At 39.1% G+C, this 18,708-nt stretch overlaps 1 long non-coding RNA gene across 1 annotated transcript; it reads right to left on the reverse strand.

The window, feature by feature from the left end:
- Nucleotides 1–3,748: 3,748 nt before the first annotated feature.
- LOC146767061 (uncharacterized) lies at nt 3,749–16,677 on the reverse strand. Its single transcript, XR_014956151.1, has 2 exons — nt 15,102–16,677; nt 3,749–14,735 (listed from the first exon to the last, which is right to left on the reverse strand). It is a non-coding gene; the product is annotated as an uncharacterized LOC146767061 (long non-coding RNA).
- Between the last annotated feature and the right edge of the window lie 2,031 nt (nt 16,678–18,708).

The following is an 18,708-nucleotide window of genomic DNA, read 5'->3' on the forward strand; positions in this document are numbered from 1 at the left end:
TCTTCTGAGAGCAGCATGAAAGTTCCTAAATAAAATAGCTGGGATCACAAGCAGCTGTGGCACATGAACTGCCTCCATCCACAGTAAATCAAGTGACCATATTGCACAGTGGTAACAGATACTTGCCAGAATATTATTTCTTGGCTCAATGGGCTCGTATGCTTTTGGTTATCTATTAGAAACTATGGAATTCCACCTGCAAATACATTCTCTAAGTGTAATTTCATTATAGTTTTCTTTGTGCAATGGACAGAGTAACAGTCAAGTTGAAGAGCATGTTGTTATGGTTGTCAGGAAAGTGGTACAGACCACAAGCAACGAAACCCAGAAAGTAAATTCTGCTATGTCAGGCAAACTCTTTTATTACTTGGTCTCTAAAAGCAAAAAATCAATACAGTAGAAGAATGCTCTAACACAGCATCAGCATAACTGGTAAAAATCTAGAAGGGTATAACAAGAATGTCTGACATACTACAGCTGAATAAACTCAGTGCAGTTGCCAGCTGTTTCATGCCAACGTCTGTACTAATAGTGGACTATCAATACAATTATTTCTTTTTAATTAAATAAACCAAACCAAAAAACAACAAACGCAATTCTAGATTAATTTCTTAAATGTTCTTCACAGATTCAAACCTGTCTTCCCAAAGCTATGAATTTACTTAGAGTAAGAACACACCTAGGCAAACCAGAGAGAGTCTGATTTTTCTAACCCATGCTTATACCAAAAACTATCCCTCTTTCTTCCAGTATGTGGTAAGGGATTAAGAATGGCTACTCATAGTTCCTACAGCACTCTGAGAAGTAGAAAAGCCAGATAAATATTATATTTCATTTTGAAAAATGTTCCAAAATTAATTATTGTATTATGTTGCACTTGACTGCTCACCTGCACAGGTCTGTGTACCTGGGAGTGAAACGGAAAGTTTGGTTGGACTTGATGATCTCAAAGCTCTTTTCCAGCCTAGTCAATTCTGTGATTCAGTGATTACAGGACAAAAGTGTTCTTTGGTTGAATTATATCATTACATTATATATTATATTTCTTCATACTATGGCAAATGGCAAACAGCATTGAAACATAGCTTTCATTAATGTCCAACAAAACTAATTGCAATGGGTGCTATGCTCTGCTGTCATGAGTTGTGTAACCACAATGTGGTCAGTGAAACTAACTTGAGTGTTTCATCAGAAAATCAGGGCTACCACCTTCCTTAGATACCCAGTGGCTTACTTAGGGTCAGAATTGAGTGTCCTGCTACTGTCCAGGTGCTCAGGAGTGACTTGAATACAGTAGTGTTTCCATCAAAGAACAGGTTAGGGGTAGGGTTCAGAAAACCACAAAGCCCAGAGCTCCAAGCATGCTGCAGCTACAAAAGGCATGCCCAGGGGGACACAGGACTGCCACAACACGGCTCCCACTACACGTTTCTGCTTGGCACCAGGCTCAGCCCAAGGCTGCTCTTCTGCTCTGCCTACGCTTAGCTTAGGCTTAGGCTTGCGCCTGACGTTAGGGATTAGGAAACCACAAAGCCCAGAGCTCCAAGCACACTGCAGCTACAAAAAGCCATGCCAAGGGGAACAGAGAATAGCATCCAGCAAATCACCTGAATAGAAATGCTGCAGCGTAATTCCTTCACTTCAAGGCAATGAGCTTCGGCCCAGTGCCAGAGCATTATCTCCTGCCATGAAGGACACCTTTCACACATCACCTCCCTGGCCAAAGGTGGTAAGACAGCCCCACTTCCATCAAGCCTTGGTTGTTCCCCAAATACAGAAGAGGTGTTCCATTTATAGAGTGGATGAAGCGCCATGAATGCCAAGGATGACAAATTACCACGACACAATGGAGTAATGTCAACCACCACAATAATAAAAGGGTCAAATAGAATTTGTCTGTTGAAGGGGGTTGAGTGTATTGTTTGACCCGAGTTTTGTTGTTCACTAGCACCCTGAAACTCCCATCCTCCTCTTTCTGCTGACATTTACCTGCCCACCACAGCTGCAACCTGTGGTAATAAGCAAATTGCCACTCAATCCTCATCAAATCTCTAAGTTCAGCCATCAGTATGTTCTGAACCCAGAATGCATGGCTGGGCTCTGAATTTCCTGGAACTTAATCAGATGGTTCTGAGTAAAAGCGAGACACAGGCACATGGAAATGTAAGGGGAAAATGCATTTATAAAGGTTGTTAAATGATTTATGTCACAGTAGTTGTTTTGATGCTTAACTTAGTGCATCTAGGGAACTATTTAATTAAGATTTCTCTGAAAGAACCCAACTATTAGCATGTTATAACAGGACTGGGAAATGTAACTATATTCTCAGTTGAGGCTTTAATATAAATATGTAATATTGACCTGTGTGCCTCTGAGTAAGACACTAAGGAATGAATTTATAATTCTCTTTGAAAAAAAAAATTGCACAAAAGTTCTGGAGAACTAGAAATTAAGATTTGTTGAACAAATATTCCTCATGATCCACTTTTGAACCAGTCAATCATTTTTTGGAACCTTCATATAAATTTGATTAGGAAACATCAATCAAATTATTCCTTTGTGCTATCATGTTTATTTATTAATAATAGTGAAAAAGTCATTTTTCTTGGAACAGGACAGTAATTAAGTTACACCAGAATTCGGGACTCTCCTCATCCAATTCTGAGATGCTTTCTGGCAGCACCAAGGATTTTCTATCCTCAGTTTTCTTGAAAGTCTTGTTATATTAATATTTTCTACTTCAATTTGGATTATTTTGTGCTTTATCATTGCTTCCCTTCCTGTTCAGAAAGATGTTGCTTAAACAAAACAACAGGCACATTCTTAGGCCAAATCTGCCAGGAAATACCATGGTATTACTTACTTCTACTGTTTTATGTAAAAATCACAGCACACATTCTGGTGCAAGGAATGGTGCAAATTAATATAAAAGTACCACGATAAAATTATGTACAGTTGCATACAGTTCACTCAAATTACATCACCACTAGATTATTCCCTTTTATTAAACTCAAACCAGATTTGGCATAACAGTTAGTAGATATTTTTGTGCTATTTTTGCAATGATAAATTTTAAAAAGACCACAGATCTTATGAAATCCTTGCAGTTCTGAGCTGGGCAACATTTAGGCTTCAGTCAGCAGGACAGCAAGCTGTCTTCATTACCTTAACATCCAGACTTGTCTTGCAAAAATCTTTACTATTCATGGTAAATATGACAATCTTTTCAGTCTGTCTGGAGAAGCTAAAGGAAAAGGCATTTTCTATCCTGAAAGCTGAAAAAAGATATCCAAGAGGTTGAAAAGGACAGAATTATTCTGTTAGTATATATCCCTTATCACTCTTGATCTTGACATCAGCCAACTTACATTACTCATGTAGCAGTTGTCCATCTATATTTATATAAAACCCCAATTGCTGGGAGTAAAAAGATAGAAATAATCTATTCATGCATTCACACAAAGGTATAAATACACCTATTGTTAATTTAAATGGGCTAGGTTTTACATGTTATCCCCAGGTCAGTTCTGAAGTCTGAATTTGATTTTTCCATCAACAGAAAATGTGTGTGTCATGCCTGTGGCTATTTCAGCCCTTGGGAATGATTCCAGTCAGGTAAACACTTGGGAAAGGTGTGACTGTTTTTGCTTTAGTTCAAAGGTCTATTAGCAAAGACATATGAAAATTGCAGCTTTGGAGGGACAATAATATAGACGATTATAAAATGCAGTAATTCAAGGCACACTAATTCCCTGAAGACATGAAGTGTCCCTTTTCCAAGTACCATTAGCAAAATTAGAGTAATAAAATGGCCTTATTTTAGAATCTGATCCATCTGGTCCACCTTTGTTAATTAGTAAGAATGTTACTAAATAAATAAAACTCCCAATTTCCTTCAAGAAAGGTCTTGCTAAGATCTGAAAATAATGAAAATAATGAAAATCAAGATTTAACAGGTTTCATTATGATTATGACATATAAGAGAAAAACAAGTTATAAAACACATCTAAGACATCAATTGCATCCCATCTCTGTAGGCCAGACATGGGATACAAATTTCTAGAGCTATGAGTGGGATGTTGAAGGATCTTTCATTAATGGCATTTGTGTGAAAAATCTAAAGTGGTCTTTCTGGGGAAAATAAAAAGATAAAAACCACTGGTTTGCATGAAAAACAATATAATTGAAACACTTTATTCAGTAAATCTCAAAGAAATTGCAGGTAGAATTTCTTGAATTACTAGAATTCCTGCTGAAGGACTCGTGTCTCAGAAATACAGAAGGTTGCCTCCCTGCTTTTTCAAAAGACACAGCTGTGTGTTTCACTGCAAAGTGCATTAAGGCACAAAAGAAATAACTTTCCTTCAGTCTTGCAATGTGTTAAGCATACCCCAGGTATGTAACGAATAATAAATAAAATAACATTATAAGTGTGGCTGGGATTAGAATACTGTTACCATACTCTGGAATCTGTGTCATGCTCTTTCATCTCATTCTTGACAGCCCACTTGCCAGTTCACATCATAGTTTGAGAAAGATCTGCCAGAACATCATCTATGCATGAGAACAAGAAACCCAGGATCTATTTTTTATTAACTTTCTTTTTGCATTGGTGAATCTCAACAAGACCTTTGACTGCAGCTTGTGAGTACTGACCAGAGCAAAAATGGAGTGCAGTGTCTAATATTCCTTTCCTATGAATTCTTAATCTGTCTTCTGAAGGAACTGGCAAAATACATATTCTCAAATTTCCCCTGCCCTTTATCTGCTTTAATCCTTTGCTTGTGTATGACTAAAGTGCATATTTTGGAAAAGCCTGGAGAGGAGGTCTGCCTCTAACCACAATTATCTAGGATGCAGCAATTTGGTACACACAGGAAGATGAATGCAAACTGCATAATAAATCCTGGGACTCACCTGGCATGGCACTGATGGAGTTAAACCCAGTCCCAAGCACTGTGATTGCTCCACCTTTATATTTTATCTGACAGTTCTCTTTCTCTCCCTGGATTGTCATGTAGCCCTTTTGCTCTGTCTGTTCACATTACACAGTAACTCCTCTGGTGTCTCTTTCAATTTTTTCCATACAAACACATTCCCTGTCACACAATAAAATTTGTGCACAGAAGATTTCCTTAGGCTCACTGATGCCATGGCACACCTACCTTTATTAATAAATGCTAAATAATAAAATATACTGATTAATAAATGTCTGGCCAAAATACTAGGAGAATCTACAAAAGTCGATTTTCATCATATAGGACTTAGTAGACTGCTAGCATAAAATTTCCCTGTGGAGGACCCCTGGATTCCTCCATGGCTGAATTGGTTTCAGTGCTTGTATCAGCAGAGGAACCTCCAGCAACATAAAGTGATGGTGACAAAGGCTTTGCTAAGGAAATAGATTCAGATTCATGAGGAAAGACTATATCTGTCCTCAGGCAGTGGCAGACAAAGAAAACATTACCCCTAGTACTGCACATTATATTGCTACATCCAGAAAGACTTGGTGGATCTCTTAATCTCCAAGGAGAATTGGCAGGTAAGATTTGGTATGAGGACATTCAAGTTTTGAGACTGAGAAGTTAACATATCCCTGAATAAGTCTTTAATGCTCCTGCCCTTTCCCCAGATGATTTTGGATGTGATTTGAGCTGACACTCACAGTTGTGTGTTTGAACAGCTCTATTCAGTGCTAGGTTACACTTTATACATCAGCTTCCCAGACCTAAAAATCATGAAACTCATGATTATGTTTGTCAGCCCATCCTGAGTTTTTACTTCATTATGAAATTTATTGGAAAAGAAACATCGAGCACTTCTTTCCCCCTTTCAGATCTTTTCAATGTACAGAAAAACTTAATGAATAATATACATTCCTCCTAGAGGATTTGTATCTCTGTATCAGCAATAGCTCATATAACAGAAAAGCTTATTTTAAGAACTTTGCACAACTAAGTTCTTGTTTGTTAGTATATGGTTTTGTCCTTTTCGATTTTAAAACACATAAAGGCAACATAAATGAAACCACTTATAATAAGAACTCCATGATCTATATACTTTCCACAGAAAATTTAAAATGAATGAATTCTGAAAGGAGCAGCTTTGAGTGTTATTGACTGAAAAAGCAGATGGTACAAGGATACATTAGTGTCACAGAGCATTACCTTCATCCTTAGGAGCAGAGATGGCATCTCAATGATGAACTGGGCTTCTTTCAGTGCTTTCTAGGTGGTTCAAGTCATAAAAACCCCCTGTTTCTTACTGAAGTTGTGTACCAAAGAAATTAATGTATCTATGATTTACTCTTTGCATATAGATTGCTTCTCTAAGGGAAAAATTCAGCTTAAAGCTGATAAGTCATTTAAATCTCACCTAAATCCTTAAAATAGGATGTAAGTATTATTTAAATAATGCATGAACCTTAAGCTAGCCTTTGCAGAAGGGTAAATTCAGTTTCTTTAACCCTAACACTCTAGAAATATTTTCATTTATACGGATGATGAAGGTTTGGCATATGAAGATACCTACTTGATTCTTTCCATTTACTCTCTTTCCAGAAGCCTGAATATTTTCCATTGCATAGCTACATTAAATATGCTTATATAAAAATTCTTGAGTATCTTGAAACAATGTTTACAATTATCCAAACATAACATGTAAATCTGTGGCAGCTCCACATTCCATTCTGTGAAAATTTGGTGCAAATAGAGAATCTGGTGCTTTTGAGATCCTTTCACTCTACAGCTCTCTGAAGGGGAGGTTGTAGCAAGGGTCCTTCCGCAGGTTACAAGTGACAGGACAAGAGGAAATGGCCTCCAGTTGCACCAGAGGAGGTTTGGATTAGAGATTAGCCAATATTTCTTCACTGAAAGGGTGGCCAGGCATTGGAGCAGGCTGCCCATGGAAGGGATGCAATCACCATTGCTCGGAGTGTTCATAGAATGTGTGCACTTGAGGACATGGTTTAGTGGTAATATGGTGGTGCTGGGTTAAGAGCTGGGCTTTATGATCTTGGAGGTCTTTTCCTGGCTTAAGACTGTTTTACTAAGGCTTACAATGTCTTTCCCTAGGTTCCACCATTGCCCAACCCAGAAAGCAGCAGTAGCCAGGATGAGGCAGGGAGGAAGCTCCCCCTTCTCTCCCATACAGCCAAAATTTTCACAAGAAAAACCAGATAAGAAAAAAACCCAAGTGAACAAACCAATTTAAGGAATCCTATTCATCACAGAAATACATTTCATGAAAATAAAATTATTTTTATTAAGTACATTATTCTCAGTTTACTTTACAGCAGTCTTAAGACAAGATATTTTGCTTGTGAGACTGCAGGAATATTAAATAATTTTTCCTGGCTTCACTCTCAGGTCACCCTTGCCTCTTACAGCATTTCCCATCCTCTCAAACACACAGGAATGGACAAGCCTGTGTCACTGTGCGACTGTGATGGAACCAGGAAGCGTTCCCACTCCAGTAGGACACTTTAATCTTCATTAACTTTTACCTACTTTAAAAGAAACTCCTCAGGACAAAATCCAACACTCCAAGTCTGTGTAAGTGTTCCCCAGGGTTTGCAGTGCAGCCAGACACCGAGCGTGTGTCTGGACGGCTCCGCACGGAGAGCAGCTGTGCGCCAGCAGGACGGAGGAGCTGGCTGACCACGTGAGTCTGTCTGCTGCCTCCTGATCAAGGTTAAAATCATTTATACTAAACTGCCATCTGAGACTGGGCCTTGATCCAAGCATGCACACCAGTCTGCAGAGTCTTTTGCTAAAGAAGATGCTGAGAGAGCAGGGCCTTGCCCTGAGCACAGAGAAACAGTCCGTGTGCCTAGGTCTACATTTCTCGTGCATTTCAGATGAGAAGGTGGCTTGAAGACATGCCCGTGGCAGCACAATTGCCTTTGGAACTGGGGAACCCACTAATCATACCTCAAAGTCCAACAGCACAGCTATTCCTTAAAAATAAACAGGAGAGATTCTGGAGATCCCTGTTGACTGTCCAGACTTTTCCCTGCTTTGCACCATTTACCTTGTGATAATTTTGAACTATTCACGTAAGAACTTCCATGAAACCATGGAGAAAAATCACTTGTTCCTGTATCTCTGTCACCCTGTCTTTTATCTCATAACTGGAGGAACATACAGGAGCAATAGAGAACTTTATTCTGAGATGCTATTAAGAAACAAAAGAAACAATTTATTTGCTTTAGTTCCAGAAGTGCTTTCTATTACTAATCTATTATTTTAAAAAATAGTATTATTTTTAAATGACAATCAAACTTCAGTAAAACTGGTGAGAAACAGTAAACTGAAATTAGCCACAAGAGAGCTCATTTTGTTCAAAATGACCACTGAAGTAATTTACCTTGACAAAATACTAAATAAGTATGAAAGTTTACAGACTTCAAATATACTGTTGTTTATGTACTACTATGCATTTACAAGAAGATGGAAAAAGATTATTTGCCTCTAAATGTTTAAATTGATGAGAGAGGAAAAATGAGAAAGTGTTCCTACAATACCTTAACTAGTGGGTGCAAGATGATTCACACTCGTCATGAAGGGTCCATGTGACAAAATGTGACTGTAGCAATGCATATGGATAAAGGCATTACAGGCACCCACAGCGAGCACTTTTGGATTCTCATGTCACTACTGTTCTGATGAACAGAACCAAAACAATCCCTTCCAAGTGGCAAACAGCCTGCTTTGAATAGTCCATTCAGCCCAAACTGTAGATGAGCTTTTGGAGTCTGTGAAGACAAGCTGAAAAAAGGAGCTTCTTGCTTATTTATTTAATATTGAAATGAGAAGAGACAAGCTAAAATGAGGTCACAACAACCCATTTTAATGGGTCCAGTTATGACTCAAACTGTGATTTGCCAGTAAAAGAGGGAAGAGCCAGTGAAATGCCTTTTGAATAAACTCTTGTAGTATCTGATAAGCAGGGTGGGACCAGGTAGGCACTACCTCCTTAAAGGTGGGATTTGTCTCACCTACTTCAGCCATCTGGAAGTCAGGCATAGAGTATGAGCCATTTGCTAGGCTGTGTTTAGAGGCAGTGGAGAGAACAAGGCTTTCAAAGAAGGTGATAAGTCCTGTCTGCCTCAGGAATGGACAAATTTTGGATTTAAAGTCTTTTGCCTGTAAGGTCAGTTGTTGTCTCTCTGTGATAAGCTTGATTTAGATACCTAACATTTAAATAGCTGTAATTAGTAAAGATTAGCATTTAGTACTTTAAATGCTCCAACTGCTTAATGAAATACAGACTCCTTTTCTGAAAGCCTTTGTCAGTGAAAGTAGGTGGTACAGATTTCATCTGATGGTGAAAAAAGTCAACATCCAACACTGCCTGTTCAATGTGAGACCCAGTTTAGGCACAAGGGGATGTTAAGCTCCAAAATATTGGTAAATGGTGGCATCCTAACTCTTCCTCTATTGGTCAGTTCTGGAGATAACATGGGACTTGCTTGTGACACACACAGCCTTATGTATCAAAAGAAAAAAAAAACCAAGCATGTCACATTGAATATTTATAAACCTAATGTTTCAGGCTCAGTTTTTTTTTTCTTGTGACAGCTTAGACAAGTGGAAATAGGCTGGTTACTTGAGCAGAAATTAAATGAAACACAGTGAGAAGTGGCAGGTTTCCTCTTCTGTGTAGGTTAATGAGACCCTGTAGGACAGCAAGAAGGTGGTTTTAGCTGTTCTGATTAGCTTGACCTAAAAGCCACTTCATGATTCACACACAGAAAATGTAATTTAAAATGATCAAATTGATGCTCAAATAAAGACTATTTAACAATAGAAATTTTGAAAGACCCTCTTCCCAGCATCTTCTTCTTCTTCCAACCCCATGCCAGGTTTTATTGAATATAATGTTCTGGGCTGTGAACGACTCCCACCAGAAATCGTGTATGTTTTAACACACAGGAGAATTTTTCATCACTCTTGCAAGTCACATCTTCAAATACACTGGCTCTAAATTCAGGACGACAACACCTCACCCTTTCTTCTGCCTCCTGGCTGACCCCCCAGCAGTTTGTTTGAGGGGCCCCTGTGCTTGGCTTGCTGGTGCAATCTGCCTGGGAAGGAGCTTGCTGGAAGCCTGCACTGCATGGGAGTGCACTGCTGAATTCCTGCTTTGGGGAAGCTGGCCTGGAAACCCACTGGGAATTCTCTTGTTAGAGTTGAACACTGTCCCTGCCAGGTTTTCTCCTACTGCTAGCTATTTTCATTGGTGTTGCAACTTCGTTGCTGATAGAGAACTACTGGCATTTAAATCAGGGTCATTTCATTCTAATCTGGCTGCTGGTGAAAAGGGCAAAAAAGAATGTATTTGATCCATCCTTCTAGCAAGGCAGATTTTTTCTTGTTGAATACTACAGAGCCAGAGAGGTAAGACTCTTCAGATGATTAGAAATTCAATTCTACAAACAGTGGTTTGAAATGAAACATAAGCTGCAGGTTCTGCTGTAATGAGAGCAACAGTTTGGACAAGTGAAAGAAAGTTCAGACATATATATGTAATGCAAATCTGCACATTAAGTGCTCTTTTTAGTTGTAAAGAATTCTCTTTCTGTGTGTTAGAAACATATTTGGATAAGGGATATCATAAAAGCATAGGAGCCAGTTCCTTTTTTTTTCCTCCCCCATTAGTACATAGCCTAAAGTCTTTTCTAGGCCAGAAAAAATGCATCTCCTTAATGTGGCCATTGTCCTGTAGCAAATTAGTAGACATCATCAAATCATTCATTCTACTGAAGGCCATTTCCAATTTATCTCATTAGCACAATGTTCAATCCAGTTAAAGCTGAGTCAAACTAATATGAGCAACTAATGGACTGAAACACTGCATTTTTTTTTTTTTTTTGTATAAAAGGTCCTGAACTCATACAATACCTCAGATAAAAGATCAAATTATAGATTGCAGAATTTTCTTGAGAAGGACTTTAAAAATAAAGTATTATATATCTGTACCTGATTTCTTCTGGGAGAAAAAAATACCATAAAGGGATTATATTGACAAAATGCAACAAAGTTAAATTCCAAGTTAAATCTTGGAAAATATGAATTTTTTCTTGTATATCTGAATACTATAAAAGTACAGATTAAAGAGCCCCACCAAATACTCTCCAGGCCATATTTAAATTTGAAAGCAACAGTAAACAGCATGTAATCTATGCAGATTTTAAAACAATACAGGCTCTGGCACACATTGCAATTTGTACCTACATAGCCAAGCTTTCCAGCGTATGACTGGTGGGATTTGTATCTGTGTAAGGTTCACTCGTGTAAGGTATGTTCTAATACTCCCACGTGTAAAACAGAGAGTCTCACATTTCACTCTGGATATTATCCCTGCAGTGCTTTTCTGAAATTCTGGCTATAGTACCTCTCCTGGTGTCACAGGCAGTGATTGCAGCCTGCGGGGGTCCCAGGCCACGCTCAGCTCACATCTCCACGCTCAGTTACAGGCAGACATTAGGTGGCTTTGCCAAGCCAGTGGGAAGCAAATGAAATCTCCCCAGACAAGCTGTCAATTTGCTTTGCCTGGGGTAATGGACTGTGCTGTTCATTCTGTGGGCTTATGCAGGCTGGACATATGCATGACCATATAATTTCTCATTTCAGAACTGTTGTTAAACTTAAATAGCTTTCACAAGCTGGTGGAAAACAAGTGTGTCTGCAGTTCTCTTTAAAATTGTCTTGAAGATTGGCTGGAACTGACCCTATAAATACAAGTTAATTAGTGTATAGAAACATGTGGGTTTTTTGAAACAGTAACTGCAAATCAAAATAATTTACAGACCTATTGCCCAGCTTAAAACAAAAAAAATGCCAAGAAACTGCAAAACCAACATCACAACAGTGATGGTAGAACCCTGAGAAATACCAAACAGTAACTTAGCAAACCAAATTTGCTTAGCTAATTCAAAAGTTTGGATTTTAAAATGTTTATCTCTAAAGGGGAGAATGCGTGCTCACCAAGAACAGTCTTAGAAGGGATCAAAAATATTCACTGGAAGTGGAAGATGAGGTTTATATTGTACAGACAACACAGGTTTTAACATAAACTACTGAAATGAATAATACTGAAAAGTGTCAGTTTGCTTTCTGGAGAATATTTGTCAATCAAAAATGCTCACTGGGCTCTGACCTATCAGACAGAATAGGTGGTCACTTCTGGCCTCCAAACCCCATGAAAACGAGTTATAAGGGGCAGGTCTCAGGAACATATAATGTAGCAAGACCTCACTAAAAATGGTCAGAGTTTTGAAATGCCACAGCAAAGAGGAGGAATGGCTGTGCTATCTCTTTGGCAAGTTTGTGCAGATAATTTCTAATCCTATTTTATATTTATTTTATTCTATAAAATAGATTTATATTAAACTTTAGTATATCAAGCTTTTTCTGATTTATCAAAACAATTTTACTCATGGTTCAAATAAGAAAAATTGTGCTCACTTTGTCTATGAAACAAAATGAGAGCTTCACATAAAAATAGGCAGAGACCTGGAATTTCAGAGACATTTGGTACAATGTTTCTTTGTCAGAATTATTTTTTATACACAACTGTAAAATTTTTATATAGCCATGATATGTTAAATATGGGGCCTTCCTAAGATCTTTGAAAGTATGAAACCATCATCAGTACCTGCAGCTTAATGCAAGAGAACCTTCATCTCCCAAGAGCTAATTTTACTGTCATGGTTTACAACCATGAGTTTTTACTATTATTGTTGGAAATTTTCTTAATCCAGTAAAAAACTCCAACAGGTGAAAGCCCCAAATTTCACAGTTACAGTAAATCTATTATTCAAATAAAATTTTTGCAGACTGCCCTCATGCTGGCATCTATCAAGAATCAGTGTAAAAACTCCACAGAGACTGATAGCATTTAGGAATGAAAATTTCTCTGTGTAGAATGGAATCTCTTGCAGTCCAGTGAAGTTCATGAAATTCAAGTAAATTTTGACTGACTCAGCCTCCTGGTTACTGTATCTGTCCCTGTCAGGGATCTCCAAAAGCCAGTGTGCTGGAACCTCATGTTCAAATTTCATGCTTTCTCTGTACTGCCATCAGTGTAACCTCACAACAGAATAACTGGCTTTATTTACTGGGCAGCTGCATCACTCTGTACACACAAGGAAAAGGCAAACACTGCACCCATTATTAAAGAGAGTAGAAAGGAGGACCCCAGAAACTGCCCTGTCAGCTTTCCCTCTGTGCTTGGGAAGATGAAATAGATCTTTTCAGAAGCTCTGCTAAGGCACATGGAGGACAGGGAGGAGATTTGGGACAGCCAGCACAGCTTCACCAGGGGCAAATCCTGCCCAGCCCAGGGAGGGGCCTTCCATGATGGAGAGATACATCAGTGGGCAAAGGAAATGCTTCAGATGGCATCTGTCTGTATTTCTGTAAAGCCTTGGACACAGTTCCCCACAACATCATTCTCTCAAAACTGGAGAGAGATGGGTTTGATAATTGGGGTGTTCAGTGGATGAGGAATTAGCTGGACAGTCACATCCAGAGTGTTGTGGTCAATGGGTCAGAGACCTGATGGAAGCCAGTGACATACCCCTCGGGGTCCACACGGGGATGAAAATTGTCTAAAATCTTCATCCATGACAAGGATGGTGGGATTGAGTGCACCCTCAGCAAGTCTGCAGGTGACACCAAGCCAAGTGGTGGCTTGGCACACCTGAAGGATGGGATGCCATCCAGAGGGACCTGGGCCCCAAGAGGTTCAGCAGAGCCAAATACAAGATGCTGCACTTGGGCTGGGACAATCCCAGGCATGAGTACAGACTGAGAGAAGAAATCATTAAGAGCAGCCCCACAGAGAAGGACTTGGGGGAGTCCTGGAGTGCTGCAGCCAGCTCTGGGGATTTTGGCACAAGAAAGACAGGGAGTGAAGCAAGTCCAGAGGAGGGCCAGATAAATGATCAGAGGCCTGGGACACCTCTGCTGTGAGAAAAGACAGAGAGCTGTTTGTTCAGCCTGGAGAAGAGAAAGCTCCAGGGAATTCTTATTGCAGCATTTCAGTGCTTTAAAGAGTGTACAAGGGCTTATTGCTGTTGCAGTAAGACAAGGGCTAATGGTTTTAAATTAAAAGGTAGATCCAGGTTACATATAAGGAAGAAATTACTTTACAATGAGGGTGGTGAAGCATTGGAACAGGTTTCCTAGAAAGAAGGTGCCCCATCCTGAAGACATTCAAGGTCAAGTTGGATGGGGCTCTGAGCAGCCTGATCTTGAAGTTGTCCCTGCTCTCTGCAGGAGTCTGGAGTAGACAGCCTTTAAAGGTCCCTTACAGCCCAAACCATTCTGTGACTCTCAGATGCCTGCTTTCATCCTTGTTGAGTTTTGCAGCAATGTTCTCTTTAACATTAACAACTTTTTTTTTTTGCCCCCACTGTATTGCCAGAGAAAAAGGGATGAAAGCAAAAATGACATTTCTGCGCCTGCAAGACAGACAGCACTGACAAGATGCTGTGTTGGTGACAGACTGAAGAAATCTTGTCTGGATAATGCAAGGCACAAAACAAGCCAATATTCACCCTCAGTATCACAAAACAGAGATATATGGTATTTTTCCATACTCTACTCCTCATAATTCTTACTTTAGTGCTTTGTTTTCTATAGCAGATAATGCTCACCTTGGTAAATTCTGACCTCTGCCATGTAAGAGGACCATGAGCTTTTGTAATCCTGGAACAGGTCAGGTATCTGAGGGCAGAAAATAAAGGTCAATTGTCTCTTTACATCATTCTTGGAAACCACAGCAGTATTACAGTGGTCTAGGTAGTTTAAACCAAACATAAGGAGAGATTCTGCCAGAAGTGCTTCCACAATTTTGAATTTAGCTTCAGGAGACAAATAAATACAAACAAATCTGCATGCCAGGGGCAACACACACAAAAAAGAATCTTTCTCATAATAGCAACTTATTAGAATACACATAAAATAAGAAAATAAGGAGAATCAAAAGAGAAAAAGAAGTTAATTTTTTGTGTAACTTCCTCTTTATAACTTCAATTTTGCATTATCAAAATACAATTGAACTCATAACTAAAGAATCTTTAAAATACTCACATTATTTCGCTTTCCCCTGAAGTTTCCATGAAACAGATGCATGTGCCTCTTAAGTCATTTTTTATGATTCATCTGGGACAACTCAGACATATCTTTTTGTTTGCGACAAGAACAGCCTAGATTGATTTTTTGGCAAATTACTTCTTAGTGAATGACAGAGTAAGGACTTCAGTTCCCAAAGTCATAAAATTACTCCTTCTACTGCATAGTAAGCCAAAGCAATGCATAGTTAGGTTTTTGTAAGCTATCAGGGTGCAAAATTAAGGACACATGCCCTGACTGTGCTAAATGCATTAACAGAAAGCAGTCCCATAGTGTGGAGCCAAAATAGGTTCAGCTGTGGGATGGCAGCGTTAATGGACAGTCTGCAGGTGGCTCTCTATGGGTTGTTGCTTCTCTCTAGTCACCAACTCATTTTTGGAGCCTCTTAATGTGCCTGAATGCTTCACTTGTGCGAGGTGAGGCTGAGAGGGCCCTGACTGCTACACCTGATGCATTTAGCCCCGAGTTTCAGCAATAAGGTGGTGGCTTCAGTAAAGGTCTGGAGGAGCTCCTGGGGTGATGAGCCGGAGCACGCTGTAAGGTCATCGATCCTGATCGCTGCCTGGGAACACCTGGCACTGAGTGTGAGAGGCTTTAGTGAAGACTGAGTGTATGGCATTGCATTATAGAAAAAGGGATTGTAGTTAGAGAAAGCAAAGCCACCTGAGAAGGACCAGGCTGGTTACCCTGATGTTTGTTTCCCCCATCTCTATCATTAGCTTAAGAGTGTTCACTAGCAGAGACTGCACTCCATTTCATTATATATCTGCAACATAAACAGTTGTATAAGCAAGTCTCCATCACACAGGTCATTAGAGTTTACTATGATCTAAAGAGGCAGTAGCTTTAGACACTTTATCATATGCCATAGTGGAAGTTATTTTTGTATCATATTATTTATGTAACAAGTCCCAGAGTGCTTTATGAAACTTTGATGCTCTTGCACTTGATGTTTGAAATACTAACCATACCATATATTTGGTAACTTTATTTCTGGCTTTTGCAGTTTGCCAGGTAATTGTGCCATAGTAGTTTAGTTCTCATGGAAAAATACTGGCTTCTACTTCTAGAGGAAAAGCTACCTGTTGTTACCATTGCTAAAAAAGTAAATAATTCAAAGATGTCCAGTTGAATCTGCAGCCAGCAAGAACACATTTCTTGAACTTGAAAAGGAAATAATAAAATCGCAGCATCACAGCATACGCTGAGTTGGAAGGGACCCACAAAGATCATCAAGCCCAAGTCCTGGCTCTGCACAGGAACATCCCCAAGAGTCACAGCATGTGCCTGAGAACTCACACCCTGTGCTTTGTCCGAAGGCTTCTTGAGCTCTCTCAGGGTTGGTGCTGTGACCACTTCCAAGGGGAGCAGTTCCAGTGCCCAAACACCCCTGGGTGAAGAACCTTGTCTTGATACCCATCCTAAACCTCCCCTGACACAGCTTCAGGCCATTTCCCCAAGTCCTGACACTGTCACAACAGAGGAGATCAGTGCCTGCCCCTCCTCTTCCACTCATGAGGAAGTTTTAACGGCAGTGAGGTCTCCTCTCAGGCTCTTTTTCTCCAGGCTGAACAGACCAAGTGACCTCAGCTCCTCCCCATATAACTTCCCCTCAAGAGGGGTGTGTACTTGTTTTAATTCCCTTTTATTCTCCCAATATCACATACTGTATCTCCATAGTAACACAATATAAATTTTAGAATAGAATTATAGGATATAATATATAATAACAATTTTTTTCATTTTGCATTTTCCTTCTAAATGCATTAACATAAATATATACAAAGAAAGCCCTGTGACTTAGTCATTGTAAGAGCATATATCGTGGCACTATCCAAATAAGTGACAAGGTATGTAAGACCAGGGAGTAATGAAAAGCAGTCACCTCACAACCATATTGGAAATCACTCTTTTCTGTAAAGTATGCTAAGTCTGAGGATAAAATATCTCAGTTGTGCAATAATTAAAATCCCCTCATCTCTCCTGGATGCAAGGGTCACTTGAAGTGACCACCTCAATTATTAAATCACAGCTTTATAATTCACCATATTCTTTGTCTTGGTATGTCTGAGAATTTAACCCTTCCAGTGATTAATGATCTTTTATTCTATATTTGAATTAGCATAGGTCTAGTTGTTTCAAGCCAATGGTATAATTTATGCTTCCATAATTCTTTTCCTTTATTTGTGTTTCTACCCCCTGAAGCACTGATTTATTTTCTCAAAACAAGCCAAGATAATGTTTATCAAACTTTATTCTGCCTTCAAATGTTGTTATATATTGTCCTTTTGTAAGTACTTTTCAGATCAAATAGTAGAAGAGCTCTAACATCAAATTGCTATCAGAATGCCTTTTTTTAAAATACAGCTAACCAGAACTGTTTATTGTGTTGCAGATAAACTTTAAATAGTGTCTAGCATTCTGGGTTTTTTTTTTTTTTTTTTTAGTTTGCCCTGATGTATCTGAGAACAGCTTTTACTTCTTTCTTCCCAATTACATTAGTGACTCACAAATATGTTGTGACTGTTCAAATGTTGAACTCCAAATGCATCATTATTCCTTTCCTTCCTAAATGCATGGCTTTCTTATACCTCCTTTGTTCAGTGAAAATATCTTTTACTTACTATGGCTAGATATTCCTCCACTGTGCCATTATTAGTAATATCTGTTCTAAAGCCTGTTTCTGGAAGGTCAAAATCTTCCATAAAGACAGTAAATCTTCCCTAATGCTAATATTTCTCTTTCTAATAACATTATGGAGATCTTTATCTAGCCCAAATTAAACTCTAGGGGGCTAAAGCAGACAACATCATCCAAAGCTTTTCCTTCCCTAAATTGTTTTTTACGCAAATTTATCCATTTTATCACATTATCTTTTTTCTTTTTTTAAGCCTACCACATTATACATTATAATGCTCTTTCACTACCCTGCCTTTAATTTCTAGCTTGCCTGAACAATGTGTGCTTTTCCTATTTATGTTGCACCCTATTATTAATAGTCTGTCTCAGCTGGGCTACCCTAATTATATCTGGCTTGACACCTTGCAACATAATTCAGTTTCATCTCTTACGTTTTTAGATTATTTTAATTCCTATACTAATATTTCTACTTCTCCTCAGTAGTCTCAGGTGATCACTTAGCTAGATTAGGAATATTTCATTTAAGGCACTGGTCACCTGACTACTGTTGTCACCAGCTTTTTCTCCTTCGAATTACTCAAATGACTCTTTCCCTGCAGCATCTTCACTGATCTGTGCCATTGCCTGTGGCAGTCTGAGCAGGGGTGGAGTAAAGCAGGTTAGAAAGCAAATTCCCACTCCCATCTAATAGGGGAAATCCACAGGTGTGAAAGGACCCTAAGAAAGGAGGACAAGAAGAAAATGTGTTGAAATTAAAAGTCAGTCATTTTGAAAGGAGGTTCTCTTGCTCATCAGAGCTCTCATGTAAGGAGAGAGCTGGTGGCTTCCTTCACCCCCTGATAATTCACCTGCTGAGGGTTTCCATGGTCTCTGGAATTGGTTTCCCTTCATCCTCCTTTGCAGAGGAGCTGTGTTTTTAGGATGA

Source organism: Lonchura striata, chromosome 6 (genome assembly GCF_050655825.1).
Source record: "Lonchura striata isolate lonStrDom1 chromosome 6, ASM5065582v1, whole genome shotgun sequence".
Classification (NCBI taxonomy): Eukaryota; Metazoa; Chordata; class Aves; order Passeriformes; family Estrildidae; genus Lonchura; species Lonchura striata.